The 27,358-nt window shown below is 39.1% G+C and overlaps 1 long non-coding RNA gene across 2 annotated transcripts in view; it reads right to left on the bottom strand.

Annotated features, from left to right (window-relative positions):
* Window positions 1-1,560: 1,560 nt before the first annotated feature.
* Window positions 1,561-27,358, bottom strand: part of LOC131962661 (uncharacterized) — a 34,222-nt gene continuing 8,424 nt past the window's right edge. The window contains exons 2-4 of one of the 2 annotated variants that reach the window (XR_009389948.1): window positions 3,653-3,729; window positions 2,030-2,283; window positions 1,561-1,837 (exon numbers count right to left, since the gene is read on the bottom strand). This is a non-coding gene — a long non-coding RNA (uncharacterized LOC131962661). Of the gene's footprint in view, window positions 2,284-3,652; window positions 3,730-27,358 lie in introns of both variants that reach the window. The other variant, XR_009389947.1, reaches the window with a different exon arrangement.

Here is a 27,358-nt window from a genome sequence, read left to right as displayed (position 1 = left end):
TCATGAGACAATGGGCCCCTGGGTGCAGACATGCAAAGGGCCCCCACCCTCCTACACAGGAGCAACACACACATATGTTACAGATGGTTCGCCTCTTTTTGTTGTTTTGTGTCTCTTTGTGGTTGTTTTGGTAATTCAGAAGTTATATTGTCTTTAGTTATTTTGTCATCTTTGTCGTAATTTGTGTGTATCTATGTCGTTTTTGTAAGTGTGTAGTTATATTGTCTTAAGTTATTCTTCCCACTTTTAAGTAATCAGCTTATAATTGTAGTTTTGTCTCTTTGAAGCCATTCTGTCTCTTTGTGGTTGTTTTGTTGCTGATTTTTTCGTTTGTGGTTGTTTTGGTATTCGTGTAGTTATATTGTCTTCAGTTATTTTGCCCCCTTTAAAGTAATTAGCTTCTCTTTGTAGTTGTAAAAAGTTGTTTAAGCTATTTTGAATGTCTTTGTTCTTGCTTTGTGTCATTTTGAGTCTCTTTGAGGTTGTTTTTGTCTTTTTGAGACTATGTCTCTTTGAAAGCTAATTTGAGTCTTTAGTTGCTTTGTGTCTCTTTGTAGTTTTGGTAATTTTGTAGTTATATGATCTTAAATTATTCTTCCCCTTTTGAAGTATTGTAGTTTTGTCACCTTGAAGCTATTTTGAGTCCATTGTAGTCATTTTCTGTCTTTTGTGGTTGTTTTGTTGCTGATTGTGTCTTTTGTGGTTGTTTTGGTATTTGTGTAGTTATATTATCTTAAGTTATTTTTGCCCTTTGAAGTAATTATTGTCTCTATGAAGCTATTTTGACTGTTTCTGTAGTTGCTTTGTGTCTCTTTGTAGTCATGTTGAGTCTCTTTGAGGTTGTCTTTTTGAGGGTACTGTATGTCTCTATGTGGTTGACCCTCTTTTGAAGTAATTAGCTTCTCTTTTGTGTCTCTTTGAAAGCTAATTTGAGTCTTTGTAGTTGCTTTGTGTCTGTCTGCAGCTGTTTTGCATCTCCCTGTAGTTGCTCCGTGTCTCTTTGAGTGACATTTTGTAGGTGAAGGCCAGAGAAGCCCTGAGGCCTGTTCCCCGTTGGCCCCTTCACTAATCCATCCACGAGTACGTGTTCAGAGACGTGTGTCCTGCCCACATAGACCCTTACACTGACAGCTTTTCTCATGCCCTTTTCAAGACATTTAATTTTGTCAGAATATGGAATTAGGGGGGAAAAAAACCTCACGATTCTGTCATTGTGGGGCTTTCACCTCATGTAAGGTCAGAATTGGCACTCATGCCTGAGAGAAGTCTGTTGCTAAATCCAAAAGGAGCCTTTCTGCCCCTGTGGACGTAACTGGATTCACCCCCGTCACAGCTAAGCCTATCCCCTGGGCTCAAAGTATCATTAAAGAGCCAAAATAACAAGTGGACATGGCCAAAAGTGGAATACAGTGCTGCACTGTGATTGTGCAGCCTTAATTGCATGCAGTGGTGGGTGGTTAAAACAGAACAATGACGTACAACATGTCAAAAACTCCAAACTCCTGCAAAGAAATTAAATGTTTACAATGCAGCATCAAGAAGATACAAGGTGAAAAATAAATCTTTAAGGTGTATATTCAGTCTGGATTAACTCAAATACCTCAAGGTTTCTGGTAGGCAATTTGAGTTTGAATTCAGAGCACATAAGCGCTGGCTGAATGGAAAGTGAATACAGTCTATCTCCAACCTCAGAGTGAGGGATTGAGGTTATAACCTGGACCTGCACTGCAGTCGGTGCAGGTGGGAGGGAGAGATCTTTTAGTGAACTAAGCTGTTTGATTGCAGTCAGATTGAAGATTCATTCTCTTCGTACCTGCCTCCCGGGAAGCACGGGCCACTATATTTGCAGGAGAAATAACATCAATATTCATATTATAAATATATTAAGGAGTTCTGCTTAAAATTGAGCTGCGGTTCATTTCAGATTGTCTCAGAGCAACTCATCTTCGAAACTACATCTTTGTATGGATTTAATGAGGCCGCTCGGCAAGGAAAATATGAAAAATACAACATTTATCAAGTGTCTGACCTAAAGAGTGGAGTGGAGCGCTGCAGTCCTGAGTCACTCCCGTCTTCTCCTTGGACCTGCTCTTGATAGCAGCAGCAGACAGTGACGGATTGAGGCTGTGACCCAGTGATGGACTTCCACTGCGGCTGTCCGGGGGGTCTTTCATTGAACCAAGCTGTTTGATTTCAGTCCTGCTCCTGGATCAAGTATCCCAGTGTTGGTCTCTTGGGTGGGTGGAATTCAAATAAAATTTAGGCAATGCAGGATGCTGGATTCTAAAAACTGAAGAAAGACGTCACTTATTGCATAACAACTCAATGTGGTGCAATGAAAAAACGGTTGATCTCTTATGTTTAGTTTTCAGATAATTTTTGGCCTGTTGATAGTAGACAAATCAAACTAGATTTAAAGATTAAGCAAATTAAGACCGTTAATTGGTAAAAACATTTAAGCCCATCTGTGGACCTAAACCTGTCAAGATCTCCAATCGAAATGACACTTATGAGAGTTTTGTGGCTCACGGTACAGCGGAGCTTTCAAAAAAATAGCACAAATGTCATTATATATACACTTACAATTTGCGGTTGTAACAAAGGCTGCAGTTTCTGTGAATTTATGCTACAAAACCACTGACCTAGGTTTAGGGCAAAAAACTTCCTGGTAAGGCATCCTAAAAGATAGTTTAACCCTTTGATGCACAACATGGGTCTAAAGTGACACAACTAAGTTTTTATATTCTATATCTTTGCAATTAATTAATTTCATTATTCATTACTGCAGGTTTTCCTCAAATAACTTGTTTCTGATCATCATACATCCTAATCTTTTTGAAAAAAAAAAACTTTTTTATCACACTTCTATTGCACAAGGCTATTTTTGACCCATATTGTGCATTAGAAGGTGTTTATATTTTGTGCATCAAAGGGTTAAAAAGTCAAATGTCGGAACTTAGGTAGTTACGAGGGTGACGTGACTACAGGAAGTTACGTAAAAAAACAAATTGTTTACTTCTCCTTTTACATGGGACACAAACCCTGTTTTCCTGTGTGACATCTACCATACAAACTCCACATCACCGTCAATCATTACTACAATGTCAGAAAGATCGAGGCGGAGGAAAGTCGAAAATGTAAATATGAGTCATATTTTGCCTTTACAAACGCCCTATATTGTCGTTTTAGAGACCAGTCTCCCCAAACCTATTTGGTCATAATAGCGTCATTTTAAAAAGAACCTCTTTTCCTCAAAGAAGCTGGGCACTGTAGGTTTTAGTACATTACTCAACCAGGAATAAATGGTGCATTTATTTGACTATTTTTAGCTTTGGATTAATACACATTTGAAGCTATATTGGGTATTTTTTGGCAGGATAAAGGATACAAATAAACTACAATGGCCTTGTTCAGTGTAATAAAGATGTCACCCAGTACAACAGTGTGACTAACTTGTTTTTTAAATTTATGGACAACAATGGAGCTCAACGGAACAGAGGAATAAGCCACATTGAGCTTTGTGAGTCAACATCAATACTACAGTTCAATCAATGCTGCAATCTGTTCATTGTTTGTCTTGGACTTCCGCTGGATTTGTTCACAATAACAATAAAACAGAATTCATTGTACAATAAAATATAGAGAATACAACCAGACTTATTGGCGATGGATCCACGTGGCGTCCCCTCAAGGCCTTAACGTCCATTCAAACTGTCCTTGGCTGGTCTCCTGGCCCAACACATGCAAACACAGATTAATTAAGTGAGACTCTGGCTGTTATTTGACGACACATTTCAGCAGTTTACATAGCAGAGTACACACGTTTAATTATGTGATAAGTTGAATGGAGCTTGGTTGACCCGGCCCCAATTTATTGATCACAATTTGTGGTTGCTCTGTGATTCTGTGCACTATTTCCGACCTGGCTTTTTGTTTGTATTTGCTGTAAAGAAATGAGATCCCATAATTGAGGGTGTAATGACACATGCAGATTAATAGACAAATACAAGCAGTTAGATGAATTAAAAACATTGCACAGTGTGTGTTTGTGTGTGTGTGTGTGAGCTGGGTTTGGCACTTAAAGACACACACCATGCCTCCTCCCAATTCAATTCACCCAGCACTGCACTCACATTTCATCTACAGACAAACTGTTTGGTCTCCAAAAGGCTTTTGGAGAGATTACATATCTTTCCTTTCATAAAGATGCCATTAGTGTCTAGGGAGTAATGGGAGCCACTAATTTGATAGTCTGACCTTAAGCTATTCATCAGCTCAGAGGGAAGAGAAGAATAGATGATGCGGGAGATCACATTATAATTTGGTTACAGGATCCAATAGTCTAATGACAGCATTAACTCAAACAGCTGCAAAGAAAATGTTTTGAGATGCAGGGAACAAAAGGCGGGCATAGCTAGGTTTAGTGTTGTAGGCAAATCAGTCTGATAGTCCAAGTTCTCAGCAGGGAGCAAATATAATATTCACACAATTCCATAAACAGGGAGACGTCCTTGTCACGGTTTCAGCTTGGCCCTCGAGCAGCTCTTAAAAGTCACAGTAAAGAATGATAATTGTTTCTCCAGAGAATGGGCTGAGGGTAGCAAAACTGAAATCTTTTTTTTTATGCTGCCATAATACACCAAGGTTGTTCCCTTTAAATTAAAAACAACACAAGTCAGGAGTAAGAGTTTAAGAGGGGGATCATTTTAACACTAACTGCCAGCAGAGGTGTTTTCACCGAGAGGTCAGGCTGATGAAGTGGTTGCAAATCTGGACACGCATCTGAGCAAATAAATGAATAATTGAGGGCAGTTATCCAATTCCCCCCTTGTTTATATCCTTGGGACATATTTGCAGCATTAAGACGGCAACAGGGCCAACATGCAAATGAGAAGAGAGAGCAGCAATGGGTGGTAGAAGTGAGACAATGTCAGGGCTTTACGCAGTACAAGTCAAGCTGGAGTGTCCTGTTTCTGAAAGCATGTTAAACATGGATGGGTACAGGTACAGGCCCAGAGTGTCAGAGGCATCACAAACAAAATGTTGCTGAAATGCACATAACAACCATAAATAGACTGGAAGAAGACCATGAAGACACAACGTGATGACAAAGAGCCCAAACAACTACAAAGAGATGTAACATTACTGCAAAGAGCCTCACAATGGCTATGAAGGACCACAAGGACCCAAAATGACTGGAAAAGATGAGACAAAAAAAACTACAAAAGGCCAAAACAACCACAGAAAAGTGACAAAGCTGCCAAAAAGCTCCTTGGTTCTCGTTTCAGTGGATCCATAATGAACTCTGCAGCTCAGCCAGCCAACCCAGGATGAGTCTAGTTCTTTGAGCACTTCTTTTGAGCAATGCTGGAGGGCTTTGACCACAAAAGATGTTGCCTGGTGGAGCCCTCAATGCCCTGGGTTTCCTGGCAGCACATCCCATCTGGCATGGTTTCTTGTCTTGGCAAACTGTAGCCAAGGTCCAAGATTGGCTTTGTCTGTTTTCACACTCTAGAGCTTAATTCATAAAATATCTGCACTCAAACAAGCTGCATTTATTGATGGAAACATCAACATTTTGGGCCCTCCAAGAGTGTAGACCTTCTCAAAGGTAGTGCCCTCTCTCGCAATGTGAAAAATAAATTAAAAACTTGTAAATGCCCCTTGATATGGACCCTCTGCAATGTTTAACAGGTTCATCCTCGGCTCATGCTGCACCAACATGAAGCCAGTATTTTTCTGTTTTTATCCAAACTAACAGAACATACCTGCAGTAGTGGAGGTAATAAATGGGCTTGGATGTAGTAAACATACACAAGTGTGTTCCTTTTGACATGCCTTCAGTTAAATGACAACTATGAGCACAAATCCAGTTAGGTGGAAGAATTCCCCTCTGAGTCCGACTCCCTTTGCTGATTTTTCAGAAACCGTCACCATGATATCTCTAAAGCATGCATCACACACATAACGAGCACGGTGTAACTAATTCTACATAGTTCCAGAGAACCAGGTGTAATATATCTCCCACCGGTATGGTTCAGCCAATCCACAAATCCACTGTTGATTTCCCCTTTGCTGGTGTCCAATTACAGCAATAGATTATGTGTCCTTCTGCAATGTGCAGTGCAGGGCAGAGCACTCTCCGAGGGCTCCGAGACATTCGTAGGGCCGTCTATCATTACAGATAGCTTCCATCGAGGCCACCTTCCCTGCCCACTGCCACCCCAGCGTGATGAATCTAGCCCCATTCAGAGCATCATTTGAACGCCGTTGGCCAGGCCTGGCGTTCTCTTGACCCCGGCGGGTCAGGAGCGCCGTTTGGTCAGCGAGCTCTTCCCTCTGCGTTCATCTGATCACTGCAGCAGCGAGGCTCAGGGGACTGATAGATGCACTGCACGGAGGGAGTAATGTATTGTGGTCCTTGCAGGCAACAGAGATGAGGTTTAAATGATCTAGTACGGGTGGTTTGTAATCTCGCTGATCAAATTTGCTGGGGATCCTCTCTCCCACTGCCATCTATATATGGAGAAGTAATGGAGTCTACCACGAGTGAACACAAGAGCTGTACTCCATCAAGGGCCCTCCGACTCACCGTGTTATATCTTAGAGTGCTGATCTCCAACCAGCCTCTGACACACAGACAGAATAGACAAGTTACCCACTTACATTGGTCTGTATGGTGAAGATAAAGCCTGTTATGGGATCCATAGAAATCAATTAACGTGAAGAAAACGTACCTACAAATGCATGATACGATGTCTGCATGTGTGACTTTTTGATCCATTCAAAACTCATTTAGTGTTCACACCTGTTGCCAGTTAAGCCACTGATTATTTCTTCTAATTAATTTTCTTATCTATTCAACAAGGACAATGCATATTTAATGCACCACCGAAACACAGCAGATTTGATAACCTGTTTATAGCGACTGGTCCGTTGGAAAATACTCAAGTGGTCGACCTTTAGCGCATTCTTTGTGATGTTTTTATCCCTTCTTCACCCTCCACAAAGACACGAGCTGATAAAAATAATGCACATTCAAACAACGTATGCATATTGTCAAACATTTACCCCGCTACTCGCCGCCAATTATTCTAATTACATACATTGCAACAGTGCAATTTTCTGGAGAGGCTGTTATGGTGACAAGTGAGGAGCTGCATTCACGGCAGTGCTTCCTTTCTATCCTGAGCATTCTCTAAAGCCCCTCGGAGGAGGGTGCTTGCTTTGTATAGTAAACAAGACTTCAGCGGATTATGCTATAAAGCTATTCTGTGGTTAGAGGTCCACAGACACGGGGCACGTTCAACCAAATCCTGTAACATTTCTGCTGACATTTTATAAGCCTAATGGCAAACAATGTGGAAACCATTTAATGTGATGTACACGATGTGGACGGTTACCAAACAACTGCCAGCTAAACAAAGTGTTTGTTCCCTATGGAGATATTGAGTGGTATGCTGATGCTTTCTCAGGCTCCCTCAGTAATGGATGAATGGGGATAATAGCTAGCTAAAAGTAATGGTAACAGTTGGAACTGTAAGTGATGTGCGGCTTTCAGGAAAGATCTTTTTGATGCAACCATTTCACTCAGGAAACTATTGTCCACAGGCGATCTAAAGCTGACGTTAAGAAGCATTACATTACGCATGTAGAGGATACAAATGAAGGAAACGACTCCACTAAAACAAAGACTTACTGTCTTGTGTGCAGGCCATTTCCCTGCAGACGGATAGCAGAACGTGTCAATTTAGTCAAGTATTTCCTAAAGCCTTAGTTGAGTGTGTTTTTGAATAATAAACACGACTCGAGCAGATTATACTCTTTCGCTGTTGGAGGTCGGAAGACCAAGGCCACGTTAGACAAATCCCAGGGCTTTGCCGCTGACATTTGATTAAGCCAAATGGAAAACAATATGGACATCACCAAATCTGACGTTCTGCAGTTTTAACTCTGGGGAGCTTGTTTATCGTCCGTCCGTCTTTTCTCATTTTTAATCACAATCGGATTGGAGCGGTCTGTATTCCCCCTCAGACGCTGTGTGACCGAGTTTAATTATGATGTCATGCAGTTTGTTTTTCTTCCTTCTTCCATCAGGGCCAGAGAGAAGAGAAGGAAGAGAAAAAGTAAAAAAAATGAGAGAAGACAACGTGACCAGAACAATAACATAACAACTGTGCCTACACAGTGTGGATTCTTCTCTCCTGCTGAGAAAAGGGGCTCAAACAAAGGAAGCACACATACAGTTGGCTTCCTCACAGTCCAATAGTTGAGCATAATACCTAAATAGCACCACTCTTTGCTTCCAAACACTTCTGAGCTCTGTCACACTTATCCTGTGACCCTAAAAGCCAGTCTCAGGCTTTGAAGCACTGGCAAATGGCGCAATCCACTCCTAATGACACCATTCAATAGTCCATTGAACATTTTTTTTCACTGAACTTATTGCCACTGTCCGCTTCTCTCTTCGGGAATCCTTTCGCCGGTGTGGTTTTATCAGTTGTGTTTTATGTTTCCATCTGGCTGATTCTATCATAAAAGATGGCTTTATCTGGCACTGCTGTCTGCAACAGCCACAAGGCATCTCGCAGAAATCAATAAGTAGCTTTCCATTATTCTTTTATTTTATCACACGGAAAATTGTATGATTTAGTTGGTAAAGAGACTAAATTAATCACGACTGTTTCTTGTACTGTGGAAATGCATTAATTTAAAGTCATTTCAATTTCAGCTGCTCAAATAGAGTTAAACATGCATTTAAAACCGTCTCTCCACCAGGAGAATGTAGATAAAGACAGAAAAGACTCTAAACACACAGATATGAGGTTATGATCCATAATTTATTGTGTGTTGAGAATAAGACCATGAATTTCAATCACATGTTTTGTTAGCATAACCTTGTTTTTACATATGGTAATCCACAAGGCAAGCGCCACTGGAAAGATCAATGGTATGATAAAGGCAATTGCTTCTGGCAGTGTGTGCTGTGGCTCCAACCAAACCTCGTCCTTCACCTTGACTCTGCATATCAGCTGGAAAACCAACACAATTTCCCATCTTTTATGAGGTTGCTGCAAACAATTTGAGACCTCCTCAACCTGTATGGTGTATTTTACTACTTACCCTTGTGGAATAAAATCTGCCTTCCTTCTGTGCATCCTTGGAACTCACTCCAGACACATCACAACATCATTCCTGCATGCATTCCCCTCTTAATCAATGCATTACTGCCAGGCTGCAAAATAGGACACAACTTGCAGTTTCTCCACTGAGTCCTGGGAGATTTTGATTCTTTTTAGCAGTTTTTGAAAGTACGCTTTCCTTTCCCCGAAAACCCCTGTCAATGCAGTCCTCGTGTTTTTGTTCCTCTCTGCTGACAATCAACACCAAGGTTTCTGATCTGTTATTCTTTTGTTTTCTGCTGCATTCCAAAAGCCCTCAAGCGTGATAAATAAATGATCAGAATGTGAACAGCACTAACCGTTGACGTAAATCACCTCTTGGATTATTAAGTTTGATGAGGGAACTAAAGCTTTAATCAATAGGGGTAGTTTCATCTATAGATTAATATGGAGCTTGATGATAAAACCTCAGGGGATGGTTGAAGCTGGGCTTCTTTTTGAATGAGTGTGATGCTGGAGCGCAGCAGTTCCAGACCGTGTCGCTCTGACGTAGTCTGCTGCTAATGCCTTGTCATATGAACTGACATAACTCTTAATTAATTCCCAATGTTAGTTCTGTATGACATTACTTATTATATAAAATGGAATATTTAACTTGTTTTACACACATTGATAAGTATTGGTAGTTACTTTTCATAAATCTTCAACCATTTATCCATTATTTTGGCCAACTATTTTGCTTTTTCTGCCCATTTCTCTTGATAATCTTTTTAACCCCTTGTGCTTTATCGCAATTTTTCCACAATCTGTAGCAGACTCAAATGTAAGTTACCACTGCTGCCAACAATCTTGTTGGGAAAGGGTAAAATGATGCTCCAAAGTTGGACAATTTTCTTGCAAGGAAAAATCAGACCTAGCATTTTTCAAAGCAGCCATCTGACCTTAAGTTGGATGAATGAAAAAGAGTTCTCTTTGGGTACCCACAAGTCTCCTGTTTACCTACGTACCTACTTTATATAAATACCATGCAGTTTAGGGCAAAAACCATAGTTTTTCTCATGCATAATCATGTCAGATGAACTTACGGAATGTTAGTTCTGAATGTATGGCGCTACTTGGTATATAAAACAGAATATTTAACTTGTTTTACACACATTAATAAGTATGAGTAGTTACTTTCCATTGATCTTCACCCATTTATCCATTATTTTGTCTAACTATTTTGATTTTTCTGCCCATTTCTTGTGATAGCCTTTTTAACCACTTGTGCTCTATGGCCATTTTTTTTCCACAGGTTGTAGCAGCAGTTCTTTGGGTACCCACAAGTCTCCTGTTTACCCACATACCTACTTTATATAAAAACCCTACAGTTTAGGGCAAAAACCATAGTTTTTCTCATGCATTGCCTACTGTATTTGGATATTCCTGCACACTGGGTTCCCTGAGCAGTCTTGGAATTGCATAAATTGGGTATAACTGGAATGTCAGACAATTAAATGGTTCCTATGGTGCCTCAGAACAATGAGCTGTTGTGACCTCTATAGGACAATCACAGCCTCAGGAAACTTTACAACCATAAACTAGAGACACAGAGCATTCAGAGAGACAGTATTGATTTCATGGTAGAGTACAGTATATACAGTTCATTAGAGGGTTTCTCAGCAGTTTAAAGAAAAGGAGGTGCTCGCTATTCAATCACTTAAAACCAAAACCTCAAATGTCTCACTGTTCATCCATTACTTTAGCTAACTATTTAAACTGTTTATCCTGTTTTAATTCACTTTCTAATTAGTTGATCTACTTCCTGGGGTAAATGTTCCTGGTTGGGAATCACTTGCATATCCAGGATGTTGTTTTTTTCCAGTCAAACATTTCTGGTAAAAGAAACAAGCCTGTGAATATCACTCGCCAGCTGGAAGGAATGAAGGAAAAGCTTTCTCCCAGCATGCCTTGAGTGAGAATCACCTGCTGAGCGGAGCAAATCCAGTCGAGTCTAACAGATGCAAAAAAGCACTTTTAACAAAACCTGAGTCACAAAGACAAAGAGATAAAAAAGAATGAGAACAAACGCAATGCACATGTTGAGTTTTGAAGCCAGAGCTTTTGTGTTTCTTGGTCAGATTTGTGTTTTTTGAGCGTGAAGCTTTTTCTCCAGAGTTGTAAACAAGTCTATGTTCACTCTCGTTCTTGCTTGTTTGACTATTTATTTGTTTGGAGTTGACTCAGTGAGATTTTTCAGTTCATTAGCCAGTTCTTCCCAACAAGATCTAATGGTTAGCATGCATAATTGGTTGTATTTTCAGGGAGACAACAATGTATCCCCATGCAAACAATAGCAAATACAAGGCTTTATGTTGATGGTTACACACATACAGGAGCCAACTTCTGTCTTGCAAATAGTGAAAGATTTCTACTTTGTCATTTAGTTTTTATCTCCCCGGATCTCCTATAGTTAGAAGAATCAAATGGCATTGCAGTATGACATCTACCGAGCATTATGCAGTAGGTTAATTAAAAGTTTGGCCCTATATATTCCTGGCTCGTACTTAATTACAAAAAGTTGAGGTTGAAACACTGTATGGAGAGACAAGTGAGAGAAAAAACATCTGATCCATTTTTTTTATTAACTTAACATTTTAAAATATATATTTATAAGTTATAGTGACAGGTTTTATTTCTTATAAGTTGCTTATTTTTTTCTGAGAATTTGAACAAAAACAACAATGTAGCTTTTATCTTTTTTACACAACAGTGTGTTATGACTTCAGACACAAAACTGGTGGAATGCTCAAATGCACGATTCAAAGGCACAAAAAAGTTTCTTTACTTGGCAAAATTTCAATCCAAACTAATTTACTGGCAATGAGAATAAAAGTACACACAAAGAAAAGTGCTCACTTGGAGGATCAATAATCTAACACAAACTTAAATCAAACCTGATAAGATGAAAAAAGGCGGCTGGGGCGTTGACGAGACAAAACATAGTGAACCAGACGAAGAGAGAAAAGGACTATTTATACATGAGGTAGGGGGAAACAGGTGAAACCAATCACTGTGGTAAGAAATTCACACAAAGGGAAGAAGTCAGGGACTGAAACGAGAGAGAGAAGGTAAGTACAAAATAAAACAGGAAGTGCAGTTTTAGTTTTAATTTCGTTATGATTTTTGTTTTCAAATTCATTTAGTTTTAATGAGTTTTAAGAGTGGGTTTGCTAGTTTTAATTTGTTTTTATTTTTTGGAAAATGCTTAGTTTTAGTTTAGTTTTTATTAGTTTTAGTGTTAGTTTTATTGTAATGGGGTATTTGTTGGGTGCGAGATTCAAAAAAGTCACAATAAATGTTTCCTTTATTTCCTTTGTCTGATCCATCTCAGCCCCAATAAGTTTATTAATCATAAAACCAGATAGATGAAATAGATTTCATGTCAACCAAAAAGGTTGATGTATGAAAAAAGCTGACAAAAACGAAGGACATTTTCACTGTAATTTTAGATAGTTTTGTAACCACAAAATACAGTTTCAGTTAGTTATCGTTTTTTTAAAAACTCATCTTTTTTATTTTTATTTCAGTTAACGAAAATGTTTTTTCAGTTCTATTTGTCATTATTTCATTAGTTTTCGTTAACTATAATAACATTGCAAAGGACTAGACATGAAACTAAACTAAGGCATGACATAAAACACTAAAGATGAATAAAACCAACAAACTTGACGAGACGCAACACAGTGTGGAAAATAATTTTTTTGCAGGTGAAAATTGTTGTCTTTGTAATACTAATTTAGGCCACAAAAGCTGTCGTCACTACCACATAAAGCCCTAAATAAGGGATTTGTGTGCTCTCCAATATATTAAACAAAATATAAAACAAAAGTAAACTTTTTATTTATTTTTTCCCTGCCACAGATGACGTTATTTTTACCAGATGTCTGTTATTTCTCAACATACTGTTGGTAATCCACAGACTGTAGAATGCTCTAATTGGCCAATAAGAATGAAGTCTTCAGCTCTTAATTGAATTCTTAACAGACTTTTAAAGTGGATCACCAGATTATTTTCCTAACATGCCTCTTAATGCTTCTGTACCAGTGGTGTGAAAGGGTAAAGAGCAGTGTGGACCTGCTAATGACTCCAAACTAGCCAGACATCGTAAATGTGTTTGTGATTTCGTCAGCCGCTCTGACTCGTGCAGGGCGTTTCTACAACAGAAGCCAGCCAGAGTTCAGCTCATGAGGGAAGGAGACTTAAGTGGAGAAATCACTTTGAACAAAAACTTCCTTTCACACAGAGTCCTCCAGTGCAGCTCCACCTCTTGATAAGTTGCTATACGAATTTAATTGAAGAGATAAATCACATGGAATGTATAAAATGGCAATGTGCCTGCACCAGTTCACAGACGTATGCAATTAAAATTAAGTGAAAGTCATCCATTCTCTCCAGTCACTGCAACTTTTTTAATGTCGTCTGAAAATCAACAATATCCTCTACGTTTATATCCAAAAGGACAATCTGCTTCTTTTTTCCCCTTTTGTATTTTTAAAGGGACACACCAGAGTTTTTAGCCTGTATAAACAGCTGTAAAATGTCTCCTGTGTCTGTGGAGGAGGACAGGGGAAAAACAAAATAATGACAAATGAGGGCTGCATTCCATTTAGCTGCTCCTGTGCATGCTCACTGTCACTAATATTTGAAGTAACACCTGTCCTCTCTTACTATGAGTTAGAATATCTGCTATAAAGGGCTGCTTTGACAAAATTAGACACTGGTTATTTCTAACATTATGGTATACATGAATGTTTGGTAACACTTTACAATAACAACTAAATAATGTTTATAGATGGTTTATAAACCAATTGTTAACCACTGACAAAGTGCTTTACATATTTAATCATTAAATGTTTGACCAATTTCTTAAAGATATATGAATCATTTCAAAATCATTAACATACTTAATAAACTATTAATAATTTAATTGTTTGTTAATGGTAAAGTAAATATAAACTTGCATAATTATACCATCTATTTGCCATTTACAAATAATTTAGTTAGTTAAACATTAATAAATTATGTATTTACATTCTAAATGGCTTATATCAGTTTACAAATGATGATTAAACATTAATCTGTTTATCAATTATAAATGATGGTTACTGTAAAGTGTTACCAAATGTTTTTTGGCAATGTCTTTTGGCCCTTAAGACAGTTAACCAGTCACAGTCCATATAAAATTAAAAATCCATATCTGGTTCATGTTTATTTAAAAAATAATTCAATTGATTGTTGCAACTATGTTATGCAACATGAATCTCACTTTTTACCCACAAAGTAAGTGAGAACAGAGGATATCATTCATTTTGTACAAATTGTGGTATTCTAAATGTACTTTTTTTATCACAGCATTTCCTACATATGAATATAAGTTTTTGGTCAGATTGTGCTGGTAATATGTGCAATTCTGTCAGGCAGGGGTAAAAAGGGCACCAGCACACAAACTTTTCTAGCATTCAGTGAAGCCTACATAGTGTAACACTGCATCCTGTTTTCTCTATTGCAAAACCATCCTAGATGGAACTTTAACACATTTTCTATTCTTTAAGGCACTTTGTTGCAATTTCTATACTGGAAGGGCAGCCTGTAGGTATGTTTTGCTTACTTAAAGTTCCCATTGTTACTTTTTGGCTTGTTGAAGTCGAGCAAAGTAACTTTTTTTAAGCTAAGAAGTTCATTACATTTACATACTCCCCCAAAATGTCAAGTAATCTTTTCTGAAAGTACAGCGACCGTCATAGTGCAACTAACAGAACACTGTCTTTAAGGCAATTATCTGACAGGCAAATTAGATAAATTGTGTTTTAGTTTAACTCCACAACACTTTGAATACAGCATATTTTGGAACTAGCAGTGTTTTAAACTTTTGAGGAGCCATTGATTATTATTTTTTGTTTCTGTTTGGAGAAACCCTGTAGCACTCTGTAAATCAGTTATATTTTTCCAGTTGGACATGGTAATGAAGCTGTAAGTTTAGATTGTTTGGTGTATTCAGAAATGCATTACCACACAACAATGATAGACAAAAATGAAGACATGTTCAGAAAATGAAATATATACCATTTATATTCAGGGGGACCAGATAGAGTAAAATATTCCATTTCACAAAAATGTCAATATGTGAGTAAGAGGAGTAAAAAGTCCATTAGGCAGCGTTGCAATGTAAGGAAGGTAAAATGAGGCTACGGTTATATAAAATAGCAACATAGCGTGCTACCGTAAAACAAGTCCACACTTTTTTTTCTCTCCCTGTCTGCCGTTATTTGCCAGTGACTGAACAAAATGTCAGAACGGTCCACCTGGAGAGAGCCGGGCAGATGGAGAGGAGTCTCTGCTGGAACTCAAAGCTCCTGACAGCATGGGAGTTCAGGAAGCTCGCACAAAAACGCCTAAAGGGAACTGAACAGAAGCCCAACAAAATCTACACATCAGAACCAAGGTATCTACCATGAGGGTGCACTTGGGTGGAAGAGGAGAGGGGGGTCAAAGGTCGGGAGACAGCTGAGTGTATTCTGAATATGCTTCTCCCTCCACATTCATTTCTAGACTCAAAGAGCTGCGACCTGCTGCGGTTGGACACTCAACTGCCCCCAAAAAGCAGTCTTTTTTTTAGAGACTTTAGAGATTTTGACAGGAAAATATCAATTTTTACAGCATTAAGTGGATTTTGAACACGGCCATGGAAGCAGAAATGATGCAGAGCCTTTTGGGATTTTTTTAAGTGGAAAAAAACGGAGGATGTGAATGCACACAATGACCTATTTGGAGTGTGATTCTCCAAATTTTGTGAAGTTATTTCAAAGTCCATTGAGACACTATGAGATATCTTTAATGCTATATGATCAAATGCATCTTCTTTCCAAAAACTCCTGCAGCAGTGTGTAGATGCTCTTCTTGCAACAATAAAGCATATTTTTTGCATATTTATGCACTTTTTCATTCGTGGAGTTTGTTTTGCTAGTAAAAACATTTTAGCCCAGTGAAAAGTGTAAGCATACCGTATGTGCGGTAGATTTTTATTGTTTCTTTATTGTTTTTGGCTCAGTTAATAGCCTCTTTTAAAATGATGGATGAAAACACCACCTGCTGAGGTGCGTTGTAACATTCCCGCTCACAAGTTGCCCAAGACTGTATCTCTCTAATGAAAATATGGATCGCCAGCCATAAGTTCTCATCTGTTTTACATGGTCATAAGCAATCTGCCCCCTTAAGCGTGTTCCTGTTCTTGTTGCTGTGGAATTAACCACTCTCTGTTGGTGTGCTAGCAGACATGGAGGCTTTTTTTTCTCCAATTACATACAACAGAGGGCCGTGTGTGGGGGGCTCAGGTCAGGTTCTGGAGGTTTCGAGCCCTTAAGGGCTTGTTATGGATCTCAAACTCATCTCTGTGAGCTGTCTTAACTCCTGCGGTCGACACAGTTTCGACCTTTCCATCCAAGAGCACTTCTTTTATGGGACGTTGTGGGTGCAAAAGGGTGGGGGTGTTATTCCTATTTATTTTTTCACCAGCGCTGCATTTATGTTGACAGTTAATTTAAGCGGATCAAGGTGTCCAGTTGCCTTGTCTAAAGCAAAGGCTTAGTATGACAAATAGCAGGGCAGTAAACTCCAAAGTCTATCTCTTCAGCTGCACTGCCCACTCTCTGTCTGCGAAGATTAACCTTTCCGGCTCTGGTGACACGGTTTCGATTATTTCCATAGTCGGCCTCGGAGCAGCGTGAGCGGAGAGCACAGCCTGGATTCACAGGATCCTGACAAACATCCCCATTTCAATTTAGAAAAAAAGAAGTGAGGGCAAAGACTGAGGAGTAGAAAGAAAGCCAGAGAGGGAGGGAAGATAACTGCTTCCATGTTCAGAGGATCATTTAAGACTGCTTTATGTCTTCTCTTCTTCTACAGAGGCTTGCTTGATCTGGCATTTCTAAAGCACAATGCAATGCAGCCGGAGCAGGTTTGAACTTTGAAACATTTATAGAATAGTTTCTGTGTTTGCTAATTTGTGTGTGACTCAGTCTGTGAGATTGACTGCGGTAAAAAACAAAAGGAAATGATTTGTTGGTTCCTCCTCCATTCACCTGCTGTTTGGCCTTGTCAGACTGACGCACAAAGAACAAATAAAGCCCCCAGGAAGACAAATCCATGATTGGCTCTTATTAACGTAATTGGAATTAAATGCTGTCGGAGATGTATGACGTCAACACCGTGTTGACCAGTCTGGAAACCAAGCAACACCAGGCTCAAGACAGGTTAGCCATTGGAAGTAATGACCACAATGCATTATGTGGTATTTTTTTGCACGAACACGGTAGCAACTTGTCAATAGACAGAAGTTGGACAGTACTGTGGGTACAATTGATTTAACGAGACACAAAGACAAAAGTAAAAACAAGAAAGTTTGGACTTTCACAGTGCAGAAATGTAAGAGCACCAAATAAAAATAAGAGATTTGCAGAGGGGCTTATACAAAGGCTGAAAATCTACTGGCAGTATTATTCCTTATTGGTTGGAAAGTTGGTGGTGGAAAATGTAAATAAGGCAATAAACAAAGCAACATGGAGCCAAACGCACCCCGAGTACCTTTGCCATTCATTAAAAACTTGAAAATTAGGACAATATGGAAAAAGGAAAAACCTATAAGACGCCCGTACTTTACTACACAACAATCACTGACAACATCAACCACCTAATGAGCAGCTCTCAGCCGTGGCTTTGTCTTTTTATGAGAAACAAAAGTGCTCGCTCCTTCCGTGGCCTTCCCCTTTCCACAGTGTTTTAAACATGTTGCCGGCATAATCAGTTTTCAGTCCGCTCCAGCCAAAGGTAATTAGGAGGAATGTAATAGGGGCTGTGTTGTGCAGCTTTGAAGGCTTCTTGCTGAGCTCGGAGAGGACTAACCACTGAATCAGCACGCCACTGCCACTATATAATGCCCTATTATGTCTTAATAATGGGGACACTCAGGGAGAATAAGAAGTGATTGTTTGGTGTTGACAAAACCATAAGATTTTAGGAGATGCTCACACAGCATCATGTCATAGTGATGCAATTTTTGTCTCAGTAGTAGAACTATAAATATTTCAAGGTGGTTTTCAGTGTTCTGGCCATGGTTTATATAAAAGAAGTGAACACAGCCTCTGGGCATGGAAAGTGAAGCCAAAGTGCTTTAAACCTGCTTTCTTTCTAATGGCAGGGAGTAACTCCACTGTTGGGAAAGGGAGTCATAATGTATAGAACTCTATGAGAAAATGACCCTACTTAATTTATTATGAGTTTATGGTTTTCAATGCAGCATGGTCCCATTTAGAGTAAATTAGATGATAAAGCAGTCATTTTGTGCAATAACGGTGGTTTGGCAGCATTTTAATAAACATGAATTTGCTTATTGCATTTGAAAAATATTCAACTATTGTTGTGGAAAATCTTAACAGACGACAAGAGTTTCTTAAAAAGACAGCCCTGTGCAGGATCTAATGTCAAGTATCAAAAAACAGATACAATACTCAAGATACACAAACAGGTCCTCGGTCCGAACAGCAACTGTTCTAATTCTGGTTCTATTATACCATAATGTTGGTGCATAAGGTATCATGTTTTTCTGTTTTGTTACCAAATGATGCAGTGGGATTTCCTAAATCAGAGCTGCTCTTATCTCAATCAAGCAGCTTTCCTGTACAGAGAGACTGTGACTGTTGGTCAAATTATGTGTGTTGGTGATGCATTTTTAAACTGCTATATGTCCGATATTTTATTACATCTTCAAATGAATTGCACAACACTATATTAGTGAATTTGCCATCACTGTAAAAAGGTTGTGAGTCAACCAGCAGAGACTCCAGGAAGCTAGCCTTTTCCTCCAGTCTTTGCACTATGCTAATTAAACAAGCAATCTCCTATTTTTTATATTTAGCATAAAGGTGTTAAAGTGGTATTGGTCATCTCATGAAGCAAATAAGCATATTTCCCAAAAGGTCGAACTTTTCCTTTAAGGTGTTACTTTCAGCAATTTTTCATCAGGAAAGTTTTAAATTATGTAACTTTTAAAATAGGATTTAAAGTGCATGATCTGGACAGCAACCGCAGCCATAATGAACGATTCAAATACTGATATGACATGGCATTAAAAGGGCATTTTTTTGTGTTTTATTTTATTTTTTTAGCCTTACAATAGTGTGTGTTATATCTTTAACTAAAATGTGAATGTTTGTCTGTCTATTTCCTAAGCTCATGTTGTATAGTGTCATGATCTTTGAGCTATGCTAATCAAGCAATCTCCGACTTTAGCTTTTATATTTAGCATGCAGGTGTTACAATGGTATTGGTGCAAATAAGCATATTTCCCAAAAGGTAGAATGATCCTTTTAAAGGTGTTAGTTTCAGCGGTTTTATATCGCAAAAGTTTTAAAATATGCAACCTTTAAAAGGGGATTTAAAGAGCATTAGTTAATTAGTTACTAACTAGTTAGTAGTTATTTTACATAACTATCTGGAGAGCAAACTCAGCTATACCAAACAATTAAAATACTGATATGACATGGTATTAAAGGTGTTAAAGTTTTTCCTGTTTTTTATTTTAATTTATTTCATTAGGTTTAAAATAGTGTTATATCTTTAACTAAAATGTGAATGTTTGTCTGTCTATTTCCTAAGCTCATGTGGTACAGTGTCATGATACCAGTATCTTCTCTGTAACTTTCAATCGGAGCAGCTTCAACCTCTAAAAGACCGTAAAGTTGGCGAGCCAGTCAAAGTTCAGGATCATGGTGTGGTACCTGGGGAGTCCAGTCAAAATACCCTGTACCACTGCAGTGGGCGTTTCCATTGTAAAACCTTGAAAAGTACACACGTGGAATCAACCTTTAGTGTCCTAACATGAAATGATACTGTTACAGTAAAAGCATTACATCACAGCAGAGTAAAAGCAATGCACGAGCAGCTCATTAACTCCTGCCAGAGACTTTATTCCAACGCAGCTTTTGAATATACACGGTTTGTCAGCTCTAACCCAAAAGTCCACACACAGGTCAGGCTCACTAGAAGCAGCCATGACACACAGGGAAATGATGGGGGATGACTCAGATCGCCTTTAGCTACAACTAATGTATTTCATTTCTAATCATTATTCAGGGAACATGCTGTGTGGAAGATGATGTGACAACTATCAAAGACGATCGTATGCTAAAGACCCAATTTGTATTCGTGACAAGGTAAAGGCACTATACTTGCATACTATAGAGAGTGACACGTTGATTGTACAGTAAATTAATCTCTTTTTAATAGAAACAAACTTAACAACAATTAAATCCAAGTTATGTTTTGATGCTGTTAAGTGGATAATGTGCATAATGAAAGTGTCAATCAATTTGAGAGACAGTCTTGAGAGGAAAAGAGCTTAAATTTCCCCCAAAAGTATTACATTTAAGATACTTTACACCATTTTCTTAATAGTACCTGCACTATAAAAAAAATAACATATCTGAAAGGATTACCTTGTTATCTCAGAGCACTTAAACATTTACATTTCTCATTTTCTGTTTTGTCAGCAGTAGTAACTGTGTGCTGTGTGCAGTTTAATTGACTCATGTGTTTTGATGTTGTGTTATTCCAGCAGTTATAAAGTCAGACTCAAGAACACCAGTCACCACATTCAGCTGTTTTGTTATATGAATGCCATTTTGTGCTGCTAATGTGCTAATGTGCAAAGTTACCAAGTGCAGCAGTAGCATTGTGCTGCAGCTGCAGCATCTGCTCCTTGTGAGTCTCCGCATGTGGGTGGGTGTTTGTTTTCCACTTCTTTGTAAAAAGCCTGAATGTGCTGCTTCAAATTAACCGATCAGCTGTCTAATCCTTCACTGAAATGGTTGCACTTCAAAGACTTCTCGTCGGCCCATCCTCACACTGCATTGCGTGCTGTCAGTGGGGTGCTTTGCACTGCGAGAGCTGCTTCCCTTCTGGCCTTTTAAAACTTTTAGTCCACCTACAAAACTGTGAAGCAGCAGCAGATGCCTCATGCTGACCTCTGAATATCTGGGTCTCCACTCAGACAGTTTGACCCCCTCAAATCCTATTTGTGTAGAAGGTCCATGCCTTTACCTCACATCCACTTTTCCCTAGGGTTTCTTCCTTTACCTTTTCCCTTCTCTGCTCTGTCACCTATTCAACATTTTCTCTTGTCCTCACAGTACCTACTAAAGTCTGCTTTTCCATCATCCTTTCTCGCTCAGACACACAGGTCTGCGTCTCTGCTTGAATAGTTGACATATCAAGTTGGATGTCTGCCCGCCGCTTTAAGCTTATCCTCGGTGACAACAACATAGTGAATCCTGCCTAGACCACTAAGCATCTCGCTGTGATCCCTGGCAGCAAATTGTCATGTGAGGCCTTCATCGCAGCCGCAAAAACCTTGCTGCAGATTTAGGCTCTTAAAACATTGGTCAAACGAGAATATTCACTCACCAGGGACACAGAACTGCTTGTCTGATCTCTAATCATCTCCTGTCTGCAGCTCTGGCCCGTCGGGGCTCACATGTTCAAAGTATTTTCTCCAGCTTCTCTAATTCTACAGCTACATGTGGTCTCCAAAGCCCCAAAATTTGCCCTTTTTGCTCCGTCTACTATGCAAAAACTTGGACGTAGTCCCATTAAGTCTTGGCTCGCCTCCTTCTTGACAAATAATGAAAGTTGAAGCAGACTTTTTAGAAAAACACTCACTCCCTATTCTGCATTAGCTAGAAACTAATCTCTTTAAGAAACACTCAACATTTCATGTATTCCTTCCAAGGCTGTGCCAAAGCTATTGAAGACCACTGTAGAGGCTCTCCATTTCTTTCAATTATTCTGCTATTTTTCTTATTTTCCATTTATCCCTCAAGCATGCTTACAATTGCCACATTTCTTTGTTTTTAAGTGTGTTTGTGCAACATTTCTACAGCACAACTGGAACATATTTTGAGTGTGATACACACCTGGGATGTGCTCTGGAGCTGAACCCCGAGGCCATCAGCCACCTGCAGCCCCAAGGATCTAGTGAGTGAGTTGCTGGGTTACTAATGGGATGGTGGGGGCGGAGAGATAAAGACAATATAGGGCAAAAAAAAGAGCTGACTTCCATTTGTTGTCATAGGGAATGTGTAGGCGCAAGCTAACAAGATGGATGAGCTCCCTGCATTGGCTAGGACATTGGCTAGTGGGACTCTAATGTTCACTGAGATGTGGCTTTAGTTTAAGCTCCTGCACTGGACTCCAGTGGGAGCGTTCCATGTGAGTGAACTGATAGTATAATTCAGGGTATGCTATATATTTCTCTCCGTCTGCTTCAGCCATACCTGCTTTCATCTGCCATGGCTGTTAGCGCTGTATCACCCACTGCGATCTTGCGGGATTACAAATACAATATCTCTGAACCCTGACTGAAGTGCCCTTTGATTTTCACCATGGCTCTCAGTTCCATCCTGTTCCCGTTATATAAAGTGTACGGCGCTGCACTAGCTTTATGCTGATGGTAAAGCTCCACTGATTCCCTTCTCGACAGATCAAACCGTAACCTTTTCCATCTGTTTCCAGGTATGTGCCAACTGTCAAGCAGCTGCACATTAACCTCAAAGACTGAGTATTCTATGAAGGCTATAGAGTAGAGCACTGGCTCTACACTGCAATTACTGATTACATTTAAGTAATGGGTGAACCTTTGAATTGTGACAAATATAGCTCCTGATAGTAAGCAATGGGCTGCCATGGATATTAACTGAATTAAAAGCACAATCTTCAAAGCCAGTGATAAGTTTTCCAGCCAGTTTCTCCAGGCTGGAAGTCAACGATAGGAAGAGGGTCCAACTGCACCCAGCAGAAACTCCACTCTACAACTTGACTTTTAATAAAGACTCAGCATCTGACTTAACGGCATAGTAACAGCTACGGTTTTAAGTGAGACTTCAGCAGTGTTCTAATCAAATTTTGTGAAAATTGCTGCTTGTTTCCATCAACTACTGCTTTGTGATTATTTGGAGTTGCTTCATTAAGACTCGTGCAGTGCCCGTAGGAAGTATTTATTCATATACTGGGAGATTAAGTAGATTTTTCAATTGTGGCCAAATGAGGTTGTGTGTGAAAGTGGGATGTACAATGAGGTGTAATACTCTTGTGTAGTGTTAATATAACACAGAAACACTATCTTTCCATCCATATTATGCTTAGCTGTCAGTTAATAAAGTTTTTTTTTTACTGTTTTCAATGGATCAAACTGATGTGGAAGAAAGGGCTTAACTCTAACTTAGCATGCTAATCGCAATAGAATTTGCACATTACATGCAGACCACTACAACGTCTGCAACTCTATAAAACACTTACTTTTCATAAGGTACCACACCATCCAGCACATACACATTGAACATTGATATTCGCTGGAAATTATTTGAATATTATTGGAAAATCGAACCTTGTAGCGCACTTTAAAACTCCTAAAGATAGGTAGGCTAAATAGATTTACAGATGAGATGAGTCAGGGTGGAAATCCAGAGTGAATTGTGTGACTAACCAGGTGTAGGCCTATCACACAATGGGGCGGGGCTCCCCTAAAAGGGGGCTTGGCTACCCTGAAAGGCGTCCGATCGGAAACAGTGCAATGCCGCAACACGTCCTACGTAAATAATGATGATATTTTGAAAAATCTTCAAAATCGAGGATGCACACCTTCGTGCCATGCACAAGCCACATACGAAGTCTGAGGTCAGTCTGACTAACGGTCAGAGAGATATGCCCTAGACCAGGGATGGGCAACTGGAGGCCCGGGGGCCAAATACGGCCCGCACCCTCACTTGAAGTGGCCCTCAGTACAACTACATGCATTTCAGCATGAAATCTTAAAAGTGCAGTGTAAAAATGCACTGAAAAAAAAAAAAGAAATCACAGTAAGTGGTTATTTTTTATTTGCTTCAAACCTTTTGCATTCCTATTTATACTGTTATACATGGATTTGAGCATGAAATATGTTAAGTTACTGCACTGTAAACATATTTAAAATTGCAGTTTCATCATATCTGGTTAAGTGCACGCTCCTATATGTGGCCCTGTGGTACTGTCCATGAAAAATTGTTGCCCATCCCTGCACTAGACACACATACACACACATACACATACACAGACGCTTCTTGCTTTCATAGATAGATATGCAGTGGGCAGCACCAATTCTCATGTGAAAACAGTTCAGAAAACTGGAAGAAAATATTGCACATTTCTGTTTTGTACATGTATTCATGTGAGGAGGGTTACAACTCTTTGACCTCAGCACAGTGTGCAAGATTTAATGAGATTTAATTTTCTGTTGTGGATAGAAATGCACCTCATGTAACTTTTTGTTTTGTATACATTATTGCATTGGGTTATATAGGGGAAAAAGTGCAGCAAATGGTCACTCTGACCTTATATAACTTTGAGAAATCACATCCCATCTCTTAAAATGCAGTATAGAACCGCGTTTCATTCAATACACGAGTGTATAGTTTCATTTAAATGACTATCCTCAGTTTGACCAAAATCAGTTTCACACCATTGGCTGAGGACAGGGCTTTCTGGCCTGCTAGGAGCCTAATTATATGATTGTCTATCCTCTTCAGCACTTTGGATAGCTGGCAAAGGATCAGAGACAAGTACTGTAATCATGAGCAATGTCATGACCTATCCTGTTTAACACTCAACAAATCTCAATTACTAAGGCACAAAACGCTCCATCAAGATGCAAATCTTGTCTCAGAATTTAAGATGTATCAAAAGCTAAACATCCACTGAATGTTTTCATGTTATTCTTCAGTCAGTCAAACACCACCTGTGCTCTATCTTCTTTAAAAATCTCCACCATATCCCAGCTCCCAGGAAGCAGAGGAACCTGTTGCTCTGACCTCTGTGGTAATAAAAGTTTTGAGAGACTTGTACTGCTTATCTCATATCCATCTCTGACCCCTGTTAGATCCACAGCAGTTTGCCTACGGAGCCAACAGGTCAGTGGAGGACGTTGTTAACATGGGGCAGCACTTTATCCTACAGCAGCCTGACAGCCTATGAACCAACGCCAAGACATGTTTGATGTTTGTGGACTTCAGCTCTGGGTTTAATGCCGTCATCCTCCCAGAGCTGCTACAAACCAAACCCTCCCAGCTGACTCTGCCCGATCCCATCTGTTGGTGGATCAATAGTTTTCCAACTGGGAAGACGAGTGGAGCTTGAAGAGCAAATGTTAAACTATGGGGCCAATTATTAGGCAGTGAGCCTTTGGGCATAGGCATACATTAGACAGACTTTGTGGTGATTTTTGCCTCTTTTTCTAACTTTTTTGTTTTACAGTTTGTTGGTCATTGTGAAGGAATTTGCAGGCATTTTGGGTCTTTTATTGTGTTCCTGTGCAGTAATTGTGTCTTGTTTTTTGTCTCTTAGTGGTGATTTCTTTCTATTTTGTCAGTTTTTTTGTCTCTTTCTGCACTTTAAAGAATTTACTGTGATTTTTACAGTAACTTATTGGCAGCAATTAACAAGTAACTTACTGTAATTATTATTTACAGTAGAACTACTGTATTTTTATTTACAGTACTGTTTTTTATACTGTAAAATAAAAAAATACTGATTTTAGTTTTATTAACAATACTGGTTTCTTTACTGTAAAGATTTTGTTGTGTTTACAGTACTGATTTGTTTACTGTAAGAATAAAAAAACAGTTAAACATTGTGATTTTTAATGGTACTGTATATGGCAATACGGCACAGTAAACAATGCTGTTAATTTGATAATATTACTTTTTATAGAAACAACTAGTAATTGCAAGTAATAACTCTATACACTAAAGAAAATATTAATAAATGTACTGTTTTACAATTGATTTCCATCCTGTTTTTGTATGAAAAACTTTAAGTTAATTATTTAAAGAGTATTTGTATAGGACTGATTCTGATCAAAATTATGATAAAAATGGAAAAATACAGTAGTCTACTTTACTTTTGATAGTACTACACTGTCTATTCAGCACTATACTGTAAAAATCAAACACTGAACTGTGAATAACACAGTAAATAACTGGAGATTTCGCAGCAATTATTTACAGTGTGGTTATTTTGACTCTCTTGGTGGTCGTTGTGTTTCTCTTGGTTGATAATTTTGCATTTCTTACTGCTCTGTTTACAGGTTAAAGGTCAGGAGGCTGACACTTTGGGCCCTGGGTCTGTTCCCTCAGTGTTTTGAACACATCATTCGCAGTTTCTATCCAATGCTTTTCTCATTTTGGTTCTCCAAAAGTCTCTGTGAAGCTCACTAAGTTTACACCTGTTGAGCTGTTCACATTGTCTTATTCATGATGGTGCAGAGTCAGCATTCAGACATGAGCTGGATCAGCTGGATGTCTGCTTCAGCCAAAAACCCAATGCTCAATGCTGCAAAAACTGTCTTTTTTCTTCCAATTGCATCCATCTGAGAGATTCAAATCACATCACCTAGTCAGCAGCGAGTCCCTGCAGGAAGTGGAGAGCAGGGGGGAAGCACATGACCATCTCCTGCATCGAGGAAGTGTTTCAGGAGATTTTTACACAAAAACTGCATGAATAGCTTCTTCCACAAAGCTGTCTCCTTAATGAACAAAGACCTGAGCCGCGTCCCTAACCCGTCAGCCTTGCTCTTATATGAATGTCTTTGAGAGTTGCTGGCAATTTCTGTTTTCTAACAGTCTGAATACAAAAGAGACTCACTCTGGAGTTCTTTTGAAATGTTTACACAAATGTTCGAGCACCAAACGGTTTCAAAGGGTGAGTAAAACTTTTGAACTACATTTCCCAGAAATCTTATGACACACTGTCAAAAAGTTAGACACATGTTTACTGTGTTTGTCACCAAAATAATGAGATGTGAAAGGTCTAATGTTGGTGAGTCGGCTGTCTGGGGACACTCAACTCACTGCTGCTGCTCAGGAAACAGCAATTAAAACTTAGTTAAATACAAACTAATTAATAACTCCCTATGGGGAAACGATGTTAAAACACGATCCGACAAAAGAAATTCATTTCCACAAATATGGAAAATCTATGGGGTCTCATTAAGTGCAGATGAAATGCTTGAATCATCATTTCCACACATCAAACTGGTATTTATACAAAGATTTCTTCCATTTATTCAACCAAGGATTAGTCTTCCTCACCACCAGGACATCACACGATCGACT

This window comes from Centropristis striata, chromosome 24 (assembly GCF_030273125.1).
Source record: "Centropristis striata isolate RG_2023a ecotype Rhode Island chromosome 24, C.striata_1.0, whole genome shotgun sequence".
Lineage (NCBI taxonomy): Eukaryota > Metazoa > Chordata > Actinopteri > Perciformes > Serranidae > Centropristis > Centropristis striata.
Note: the sequence above shows the minus strand (reverse complement) of the source record. Positions and strands in the feature narration are given on the sequence as shown.